Raw genomic sequence first — 12,491 nt, forward strand, 5'->3', positions numbered from 1 at the left:
AAGGGAGTCAATATTTTCATTCTGCAAAAGAAAGGGTACCCTAATGAACTCTCACAAAAAAACAGAAATAGAGAAATAACAATGCATAATGATAAGGAAAACAAAAATAGGAGGCAATGACAAACCAGCTAACTTTTTATGAAAAAGAAGAAGAGGAAATTTGCATCAAAATATAATCATCATAATACTATGGAATATCTGACATGGTCAAATAAGGAACTTTTCAAACTAGCTTGTGACATGGTCAAACTCCCTGACAAAGTTGAGGTACGTTGTAGGCTTGTAGCTTACCCAGATATATGAAATTATTGGTGGTGCTGTATCTTTTCATTCTTTCCAGTTAATTTTTTGATAGTTAATTGGTTGCAAATATTTAAATTATCAATCAGTTGTTTTAAAACTTGGAATTTTCTGTCATTACTACTAAAGAAAACTAAATGGCTACTGTAAGAGCATTAGCATTGGGGAATGTTAATTCCAAATCTAAGGAAAATTTGACATTTTAAACCCCAAAATCATCTACATCAGAGAATTGAATGAGTTGTATCACATTTAGTCATAGGTAAAGGTATAAAAAGTTCATCCTAATGGGTTTTGCTTGTTTCATGTGCTTACTCACTGACTGGGCTTTTTAGCATGGTCTCAGTTGTTATTATGAAAAAAATTATGAAACAATTTGATAGGTCAAAAATGTATTGACCCATTTGACAAATCAATTATTTAATTATCCAAGTTAGTTAATTAAGTCAAATTAACATGCAATAAGCGTGGTAGCATAAACAAATCACTAACTACGTTAAATGCAGTGGAAAATAAATTTGACACAGGTGATTTGTTTACGAATGGAGAAAACCATTGAGCCAAAATCCCATCAGGTGAATTTAAGGTCATCACTCCCGAGAATCCACTATTATCAAAACAAACGGTTACAAGTAAAAGGAATTCTAGTACCCAATATCAACCTACAATTGAACCTTTACCCCAATATCCAATTGGACTTGTGATGTAGCGGCAATCTCTTCGTTCAATGTACGACTTCCAATATGTAACTAATCAATGATGCATGGATCCTAGTACGTGACTAACACACCAACTTGAGGAAGATGTTGACTGCAAAATTTTTCAGTTCATCAATGATGAAGATCAGGAAGCTCATTGGTTACAAAATCCTTAGTGCAAAAACGCAGTAGCTTCTACAGAGAATATGAAGAACTAGGGAAAATTTTATCGCCGGTCACAATATGCATGTAACAAAAATTGCAACAACCTTTGCATCACTTTGCATCACTCGTGACGACTCTTAAAATAATCTTTATATATTTCTAAGGTTGTGAGAAAAGAAACCCTACACAAATACTTATGGATATGCATGAAATCAGATCTAGAAATTCTAATTTCGTAATTCTCGACAGATACAGCTTCTGTCGAGCTTCAACATTAAACCTCGATTGAAAGGATTCTGTCTAGACTTCTGTCGAGCTTTAATGAACAACACTTCTTCACTTGTTTCAAGGTCAGACTTGTATGGCTTCAATATTAGACTTGAACGCTTGTTTTTTGAAGTACTAAATCCATCCTAGATCTACCCAATTACAAGTAAAGTGTATTTTGTCAAAGGATTAGCCAATTTACATCACATGTCTCTAACAATTCTCACATATTTCCTAACAAATTTGACTAGTTCTTTTTGACCCTTTAGGTAATGAAGGTTTAAGGGGGCAAGTGAGGTATTATAATGCATATTAAGCATCTTTAGCCTAGTAGGATTTGGCTCTAATTTTATGAGACATGCTTGAGGTTTTGGAGGATTGATGTTTCATATTGGATTAGTTGCCCAAGGAGATGCCTTGGTGTCTATTGCCCAAAGTTTAAGCTAGATACAACAAGGAAAATTCATGGTCCCATTGGGTAGCAAATTTGAGAATGCATCTTTAGAAGTTGTAGGAGTCCAATTTCATGCAGCTTTAAATTATGACATCTTTCACCAGAATGAAACCAATCTTTGTCATTGCTTCAATGACAACTCTAATACACCTATATAGAGAAACATGACCAGGGAAATTGCAGTAAACTCACCTATGGTTTGGCCTAAAATTATTTTGTCAATTTACCCACTTGAGGTAAGTTTCACATCTGTTAAAAATAGGAGTAAATAGGTATTTTCACTCTTCTTTTATGTCATTCTCCTCTCAAAACAAAAAACACATTTAAAAAAAAAAAAGACAAAACAAGATCAAGAAGGAAGGGTTTTGTAAAAACTAATATTTGAAATGTATGTTCAAAAATCCTAGCAACAATTACAAGAATGTAGTGAATCAAACAAAAAATAACTAACAATAAATCTTATCACTTAGCAACGACGCACTGGCAAAAAATACAAACAAGAAAGTGACAATTTGGTCCTCTTTTCCCAATTTGTTCTTAGGTAAATATTTACACCCAACAATCATGATATTGTTAAAAACTTCAGTAAGCAACGGAAAATCCCACAGATAATGAAATGCAGAACTAATTTTATTTTCTGGATGACTGAATGAGTGAATCTCATAAAAGAAAAAATGTCTTGCTTTAGTAATAATTTGGACATAGTTTTAGGGTAAACCACATGGTTATATCTGCTAATCAATAATAGTAACTTAATATAAAATTTCTTGAGAGTTGAATACTCCAATGCAGAGACCTTTACTGAATCCCACTAATATCGGTGTCTCTCTTGGACTAGAAAATAACTTAGCAAACATCAAACATCAAATTAGTGAATTCATAATTGAATCCCAGAACTAATACATACCATTCGAAAGTTCTATTTGTCAGTAGCTGGCTTGATTTCAAGCAAGCCTCAGGAACGAAAGAATGAAACTTTGTGCACAAGACCAAAAAAAAAAAAAAAAACATGAAAGAAATTAGCTCCGACTCACTTACAAAAAGAAATAAACGAAAGATCTAATCTTCTTTGAGTTCATAAATTGTAGCTGCTGCACTCTAAGACAAAATCCATGTTGTTAGAAGGTTTGAGATTCACCAGCACTAGCCACCTTTCATCGGTTGAAATCCACTGCAATCAAAACCCAAAACCCAAAGCTATTAAATTGGGCAAAATTTGGTATTTAGACTGTTTTTAGAAAATTTTTTTGTGAATAGTATGTGTGTCAAACTATTTAGTTAGTTGGATTGATTTTGAAACTCGAGTTTGCCAAACTTGACTTTGGGCTGGAAAGCAAGCACTATAGTGGCGTTTTTTTAGTACTTATAGCAACGTTTATAGAAAACGACACTATAGGGTACATATAGTGGCGTTTTTGACAAACGCCACTAAAAAAACGCCACTATAGTTTGAATTTTGGGCCGGAACTTGAGTTTGCCAAACTTGAGTTCCAAAATCAGTCCAACTAACTAAATAATTTGACGCGCATACTGTTCACAAAAAAAATTTCTAAAAACTGTCTAAATACCAAATTTTTCCTATTAAATTGTGTACACGACTGCCTAAGCTACAAGTAGTACAAGTAGTTTACAAGAGAGTTTAGACTAGCTTAAGCTACATGTAGTCTGTATATAACATTTGGTTAATTTTCTATTTGGACACTTGTCACATCTGTATTGGGTAGATCAGAAGTTAGTTTGAGCAGTTTATTTTTTCCCGCCTCTGATCCTACTATATAAAGGGCAGAGCATCAGATATTTATATATTGAAGCATATACAATTCTCTCATCTCTCTCATGGTTTGATTGCTGTCCACCATTGATGAAGATTGTATGATAGCTTGCATTCTAACAAAAGCAGCCTACACTGGTTGGCCGTGCCAAATACCAAACTTTTTCCTTTCTTAAGGATAGGGTTTGGAAAAAAATTCAGGGGTGGAAGGGACAATTATTGTCAAGAGCTGGGAATGAAATTCTTATAAAAGCAGTGGCACAATCTATACCTACATACACTATGGGGGTTTTCCAGCTACAAGTGAAGCTTTGTGATGAGCTCAATGCTTTATGTGCGAGGTTTTGGTGGGGGCAAATGAGCAATGAGAGGAAAATCCATTGGAAAAGTTGGAATGTGTTAACTCAAGCTAAGAAGGAAGGTGGAATGGGTTTCCGTGATTTAAGAAATTTCAACCTTGCAATGCTGGCCAAACAAGGATAGAGGTTGTTACATGAGAAGGAATCATTGGTTTTTAGGTGCTTTAAAGCAAAGTATTTTCCCAGGGGCAGTTTTTTGGAAGCAACAGATGTACCCAACAGTTCTTTTGTATGGAAGAGTTTACTTGCAGCCCAACATATCTTGAACAAGGGTTGTTGTTGGAGGGTTGGAGATGGCCGCTCGATTCGATTCATGCATGATAAATGGATTCCAAGTCATCCAACTAATCAAGTACTCCATCCACCATTAGAAGCAAAAGAGGATTGGAGAGTGAGTGAGCTAATAGATTGGGATAGACAAGGTTGGGACCAAGGTTTGATTGGAGGAAAATTCCATAGAGAGGATGCAGAAGCTATCTTTTGCATTCCCTTGAGTCGAAGGTCCATACTAGACTCGCTTGTGTGGCTGCCTAATAAGAATGGAGTGTATTCGGTTAAGTCAGGATACTACATTGCAAGAGGTCTGTCAAGGGAAAGGAATGGTATGGAGGAGAGTTCAGGTGTGAGAAACAGAGGACTTATATGGCCTAGACTGTGGAACTTCAAGTTACCAAATAAAATAAAGGTATTTGGGTGGAGGGCCTGTCAGGAAATTTTGCCTACGAAGGGGAATCTGGCTTGCAGACGAATCATTGAGGATGGGATGTGCGAATTATGTAAACAAGAAACAGAGATGGTGATGCATGTACTGTGGAGTTGCGGGGTAGCGCGAGATGTGTGGGCTGGTTGTCAAGGAAGGATACAAAAAAGGGTGGGAGGCCAAGCAGACTTCATCCATTTATTTGAGGAGATGATGGACAAGTTGGAAGTGGAGGAGCTCGAGTTGTTCCTGGTACAATGCTGGGTTATCTGGGGTCAAAGAAACTCGGTCATACACGGTGGGATGCTTCAAGACCCGTTGCGGTTGGTCAAGCGTGCAACAGATGTGCTGCAGGAGTACCGTGGTGCAATGAAGCTATTGGCTATTTAGAGTAGTGCTGGGTTGGTGCAGAAGTGGGAATCGCCAGTTGGCTTAAGTTACAAGCTCAACTTTGATGCAGCGGTATTCGTTGAGATAGATGCATCGGGAGTAGGAGTGATGGTGCGGAACGACAAGGGAGAAGCCATGGCAGCTTTGTCAGCTAGAAGGCCACCGGTGCAGGACAGCGAGGAAGCGGAGGTGTTGGCTTGCCGGAGAGCAATGGAGTTTGCGGTGGAAGCGTAGTTCATGGAGTTGGTTCTTGAAGGAGACAACAACACAGTCATGAAGGCTATTAGTTCTCTTCAACCAAATATGTCTCGTCTGGGTCATGTATATGAGGATATAAAGTGTATTGCTGCTAGTCTTTGTAGGTTGGAGGTTAGCTTTGTAAAACGTAGTGCGAACGCTGTGGCCCATGCGTTGGCTAAATATGCTAGACAAATAGACGAGGAGGTTGTTTGGCTGGAGGAAGATCCTTTGCCTGCAATTGAAGCTATGTACTGTGACTCTCTTAATTTAAATTAATGAATTGCATATGTTTTCACTCTAAAAAAAAAAACCAAAAGTAGCCATGCTCCTCCAAAAATCAAAACCCAAACCCATACATCCACCTCGTGCTTCCACCGTGACCCAAAGCTACCGCCGATCTGAATTTTAGCGTGAGATAAGAGAGATAGAGCGAACAGAGAGAAGTAGAGACAGAGAGCAGGAGAGGAGAGAGAGAAAGTGTGAGATATTAATTAAAGGGGTAATTGTAGTAAACTATATGGATGATGAAGCATTGGCGCCGGAGAAGGAATATAAATAGTTGAGGAAAATAGTGGAGAAGCAGTATGGACTTAAGGTAACATAAGCACTGCTAATTTAGCACAATAATTTTTCATGTGTTCTATAAAAATGTTATTTTGACATGTCAAAAACACTACTTTATTATTTTAATAAACCATTTTATAATTCACCATATATCACATCTTCTATTCTTCAATTTTATATATTAAAATAATATATACAAATATTAAAATAACATTAAAAAAAACCAACAATATATAAAAATACAAAAAAAAAAAATCCCACCACCCCACCACAACCTACACCCCACCTCGCTGCCAGCACCCATCAATGCCCCACATCCCACCCCACCACCATCTCACACCAAAACCATCACAGCAGAACACCACATAAACACCCAAAATCAAACCCACCACATCAGAAAATCACATCTAGAACAAAATTCATTGTCTATCTTTTATTAAAAAAAAAAAAAAACAGAAAAACAAAAAACACAACCCACTGCCTAGATTAGCATAAACAAATAAATAGAATGACATATAATGACAATACATATTTTAAGGAAGCTGTGAAAACCAGGATAGAAAAGATTGGTTTTGCATAAATCCCAAAAGCAATAAAACTGTTGCAAACCAACTAAGCCAATAACAAAAGCAAATCTTGAAACAGATTCCACTACGTAACCAAAAAACCAAAAATTAAACACATAATAGAACTAACAACACAAATATACATCAAAATTAAATCTCACATCAAACATTCACATTTTAAATTGCTACCATACCCATTTAGGAATTATTTTATTAAAAAAATTATAGTATATATTGAACTTGATGCACTAACTCTAAAAACTTAATATAATCTCTTACTTCAGTATAAAAAAATTCAGCCATTCAAATATTTTAGTTGACGAAAAACAAAGAAATCGTATTTGTAAGGAACCCATTATCGTGTAGAAGAAGATGACGAGTTTACTGCGATGCAACACCGTTTCAATCTCTTCTACCCAAACAAATAATCCTAAAAAAAATTATGTTCTGTCTAGAATTGGTTTAATCTTCTTCTTTTTCTTATGTTTTGTCTAGAATTAGTTTTCTTTTTGAATATTTGGGTTAATCTCCATATTTGTAACCAAATTATTCATTTATGTAAAAATTTGATTTTAATCAGCTATTGTTTAAATACTTAGATTTTTAACAACAAGATTTTTTTTTTTTGGAGGGGAAGAGGGGGGGGGGATATAATGAGAAGATTATATATCAAATTCCAAAGGAATTTCATTGAATATAATTCATGTAACACCAAAAGAACATGAAATTTTAGATTTAAAAAAATTTTGTAAGAAAATTTTATATTATAACCAAATTAATAAATTCCATTAAAAATTTAACTTTTTTACAACCATGGTATAGCTACTCAGATATCACAACATGAGGATGGAAAAAAAAAGTTGAATGAAAAGATCTCATATCAAATTTAAAATGAATTTCATCAAACATGTGTCATTCAACACCAAAAGAAGACCTAAAAAATAAGTTAATTCAAAGCAACCCAAAAAGATGATTCAAGGAAAAACACTTACCGTTTTCATCCCTTCAAGGAATCTAGTTCCCAACGGATAGACCCATGAGTACAGTATGTTGACCAACAACTTTGATGACCCTGAAACTGAAATTTTGCATTTTAATTGAACAATGAGAAAAATCGTATGAGACCACGATAAAAAATTAAAGTTAAAAAAAAAAATCATCGAATATTAGAGAGTGAAACCATCACTTTAGAACCAAATACAGTCCTAAACAATAAAAAAATAAATATATGAGACGGATATTATCTAAAAATAAAACTGAGTTAAAACACAGTAAAAACAAATTGTTCAAACTCAAAACTAATGATGATAACTTTACAATGCAACATAGATGTAGCTATGGCACTTATGAATTTCATATTTCACAAACGATATGCCACGATCTCGCACAGTAGTTTGTCTCCATTTGATATTATTTTATTTCATAATGCTGTAATTTTCTTCCACTTATAGTTCTCACTGTTTTAAATATCGTAAATTATTCCATGTTTTTCAGATTATACCTGTTACATTAGCCACTCCATGAGTCCATGATCCACAGTTTGAAGTTTAAATGACATCCCAAAGCATTAATTGTTAACACATGAAACAAATCAAACAAAACACACCAAAAAATTTATTTGAATTTTCTCAAAAACGACCCTAGAAACCCAATCTTTACTGCCAATCTCTTTAATCAACAATAATTCCCACAATCACAATTCAAATAAGAAATACATACCCACTTAGACAGCCATTGGTTTCTACTTAGAGAATTTTGTAGGGGGACTTTTGGAACTATGACAAATCAATCAGAAGGGCAAAAACTTAGTACTTGATCTTGAAATCAATGGCAAAAAAAAAAAAAAAAAAAAAAGGAAAAAAAAAAACAGTTAAAAAGGAAAGACAAAAAGAAGACTTCTCAATAGGTTTTCTGAATCACAAGGTAACAAGGTGGTGAGAGCGTTCTCTCATCTTCCTCCTCCTCCTCCTCCTTCTTCTTCTTCTACTCCTTCTCTAGAGGATGATTGATACAGTTTTCTGAATTGGCTGGGGCATAGCCTTCATCTATTTAGGTTTTTACCATATCTTAACGGTAGTGCCCTTAGATTTCTCATTCTTTCCCAGGATCCAAAACAATTGTTCGGTATTTTTAAACAATAATAAGTAGTTACCCATTGAAACTAAATAAGCAAACCACCGAAAAGACACAATTGTTTAATGTTTTAAAGTGAACGTGTCAGCAATTTATGTAGCCATGTGGAAGAATGAGGAGTGGTTAACAAAAAGTTAAACGTTTCGGCTATTAGTTATTATATAGATATTGATGACGTCGAAAATTGTCACCAATGGGTCACACCGTACTCGCGACTCGAATCGAACCTGCACGACAAGAACAATCGACGGAAGTCCTTCAGGGAACACCGGTGTGGTGCCGGCCAAAGGTTCTCCGACGGTCAAGTTAGAATTGTTCTGTTTTACTTAGAGCGTTAGAGAGGGTCAATTAAAGCGTATCTCGGTTTCTGTGGGTATTAGACCTTTTATAGTGATAGAGGGTTGACTTTTCCTTTTTGGTTTCCACATCTTTTCAATGTGGGACTCTACTCCCAATTCTTCTAAGCGTGGTGAGCAAGGATTCCCACTTCCGGATCTTAGGGTTTTTCTGGGATATGGACGTTTCGGATCATGGGCCCTTACTGTGTCAGTCAGTGATGGGCCTTCAAAGCTGGGACCATCTTCACACAGGCCCAAGAGACCCAATCCGTCAGGCCCATCAAGGTAAGCCCATCAGGCCCAATATTTTATCATCTTCAGATATAGATAATAATAATAATAATAATAATAAAAAGTTATAGTAGACTTCATAGTTCATACAGTGGCCATAAAGCACCTAGAGTATTATGGAGAAATCCCTTGTGAAGGAGATATTTTAATTACATTATTAAAGAAAAATCAAGATTTAGACATATAAAAGTCGAACAAATGAGTTCTTCCAAAAGTCGAACAAGAGTTAAGACTTAGAAGTTTGTTTGATTATATCAATACCGATTAACTTAGAAAAGACAATTGAGCAATTGAGGAGGGTTCAACGTGGAATTCCTTGGAAGATTATTGATTTGTGTTGAGCTAACTTATCTCTTTGGTTAATAAGATTAAGATCCAAATAGTTTTATCGATCTCAGAGGATGCGGGGATGCGATGTGCAAATCCATAATCGAGAAATTGTAGGCTTATTAGAACAGATTGGGCTAAGAAGATTCACATCAATCTTAATTAACAGTAACAAATTAAAGCCCAACTTGTTCTTTTTTTTTTTGGGTACTTTACTTGGTTCATATGTAGTTATGTATATACAACATCAGGCTACTCTTTTCTTCTTCTTCTTCTTCTTTTATTTTATTTTATTTTATTTTTATTTTTATTTTTATTTTTTATTTTTTATTTTTTATTTTTAATTATTTCATTTAAATATATTAGTTTATCTCTCTAGATCAATCTTTTTATTTTTTTATTTTTCCATATCCTTAATTTCTCAATTTCAACATTTGTTTCTTCAATTATGGACCAATCATTCACATTTCACAAAAGGAAAATGTTAACGAATGCCTTAATGATATTTTTTTAATAACTACTTTTAGAAACATTTTATGAAAAAATGATAAAACAATTAATTTTGTCAACAATTTTTTATATTTTCCATAAATGTAGTGTCAGAATTTTCCTAATATGGTTTATTAATAATTACCCTAAAAGTACTCATTAACATGACTATTTACAAAAAGGCGAAAACACCATTTTAGTCCCTACATTTTGGGGTCACAGTCAATTTGGTCCTTACATTTTAGTAGCAATCAATTTGGTCCCTGTTATTTTTAAGCTGGAGTCAATTTGATCCCCACCGTTAACTTACTAACGGAAAATGCTTACATAGCAAATGGTCTGTCTTGTTGGTGCACACGTGGCTAATATAATAATATATTTAAATATTTAAAAAGCCACCTAAGCATTTTAATTTAAAAAAAATCCATTTAAGAAAAAAATTGAAAGATTAACTGGAATGCACTGATTAATAACTGAAAGATATCTCGTCTATCGTTGAAGGAAACGAGTATCTCACGCCAACCATTGATCCATTTATACATCTTCCAATCCAGCACCATAGGGATGAAATCCAATTTTTCCAGAGTTTTAATGGACTCAAGCATCTCTGGCTGACTAATAAGAAAGCATAGTTGCATCCCTCTAGGACCTTGATATCTGTGCTTGTGAAATCTACATTAAATGATTGAAGACTAAAAGGGATTGAGCTTGTGCAATAGGGATTCAAAGAGATTACTGAACTTTTGACCCGAACCGTATTCTCTGTCAAACCACTTGTACCAGTAAGCGCGATTTCAATCATTTCCAGTTAATCTTTCAATTTTTTTTTTTCTTTTCTGAAATGGAATTTTTAAAAATTAAAATGCTTAGGTGGTTTTTTAAATATTTAAATATATTATTATTAGCCATGTGTGCGCCAACAGGACAAACCATTTGTCACGTAGGCATTTTCTATTAGTAAGTTAACGGTAGGAACCAAATTAACTCCAACTTAAAAATAATAGGGACCAAATTGACTACTACTAAAATGTAGGGATTAAATTGACTGTAACCCCAAAATGTAAGGACCAAAATGGTGTTTTCATCTTACAAAAACTAGAGGGGTGTGTTTTCACAAATTCATAGACAATTTTCGCACAGAGTTGCATATAAAGTTATACACCCTCCACAAATGAAAGATGTTGGGGAAAGAAAATGAAATATTGAGCTACAATGAGTCGATGACTCAAAATAAAAATTTTCCCCTAGAGGTTATTGAGCTTTTTTTAAATTTTTTATTTTTATTTTTATTTTTTTTATTATAACAAAGATTTCATATAGTGGTCCCAATAGCACTTGGGTAAGCTCAAGTGTCAATTAAACGTATTATATTATTATTATTATTGGTGTTTTATACCGTAACAATTTGACTAGTCTTATCTTAAAAAAAAAAAAAAGTGCTACGTTCACAACATTTTCACAACAAATCATAGGTGGTTAGTTGTTATAGGTTCAAATCTGAACCTAACACTAAGTTTACTTTTTTGCCCCAATAATAATAACTAATAACAACCTGCCACTTAAGATTTGTTGTAAAAATGTTGTGGACATATCATTTTTTTTTAAAAAAAAAAAAAGAGAAGAAAGAAATAAGATCTGGACAAGCCCTATTCATCCAAAAAATAAAACAAAATTGGCTTTGTGGGGGCCAGTTAGCCAGAAGATACTATTAAAACTGTACGAATTGGGCCTATGGCCTAATTCGAGGACGGTCAAATAAGGTTATTATGAGAATGGTATAAGAAGAAGAAATAAGGATTGTATATGATAGTCCAAAATATGTCCAAGGAGAAAAATTATCTCGGAAATAGAGATCGGAGGTCAGTAAAAATGTCTTATCATCCTTGACATCCTTCAAGGTTGAATCACGATTAGAAGTCGGACATTAGATAAGGGAGGAGTAAAGGGAGGCAACAAATATCTTCAAAAACTGCTACCTCCACATTAAATGTATCTCAGTTAACTCTCTAGCAGCATTAATGTGGAGGTGATACCTGAATAGTAGTTAAGCAGCCTTATAGCTGCTAGTTGAAGGTTTTGGGAGGTGTTGGATGAGACAAGAAGGAGTTCCTAGAAACTAACCTACACGTGTAGGGTAGGGATGATACCAAAATTATAGTATATAGCAAGGAGAGGTGGCATAAGAAAAGGGATTGAGAAGTCAAGAAATCTTTGTAATAATCCTTTGAATTCTTATAACATTGATAATCAACTGGATATTATAATATAGCTCCTCGGACTGTGCCGATGACAAATTCTCTCATTTCACTTGTGTTTGATTCTCTTAAATAAACAACTGTTATTGTCTTTATCACCAAAAAGAACTAGTTCTTTTACCCACGTTCTACAAATTCATTGTTTGGGTTTATTGGGCTAAAACTCAATCCTATATTGAGTCCA

This window comes from Quercus robur, chromosome 1 (assembly GCF_932294415.1).
Source record: "Quercus robur chromosome 1, dhQueRobu3.1, whole genome shotgun sequence".
Classification (NCBI taxonomy): domain Eukaryota; kingdom Viridiplantae; phylum Streptophyta; class Magnoliopsida; order Fagales; family Fagaceae; genus Quercus; species Quercus robur.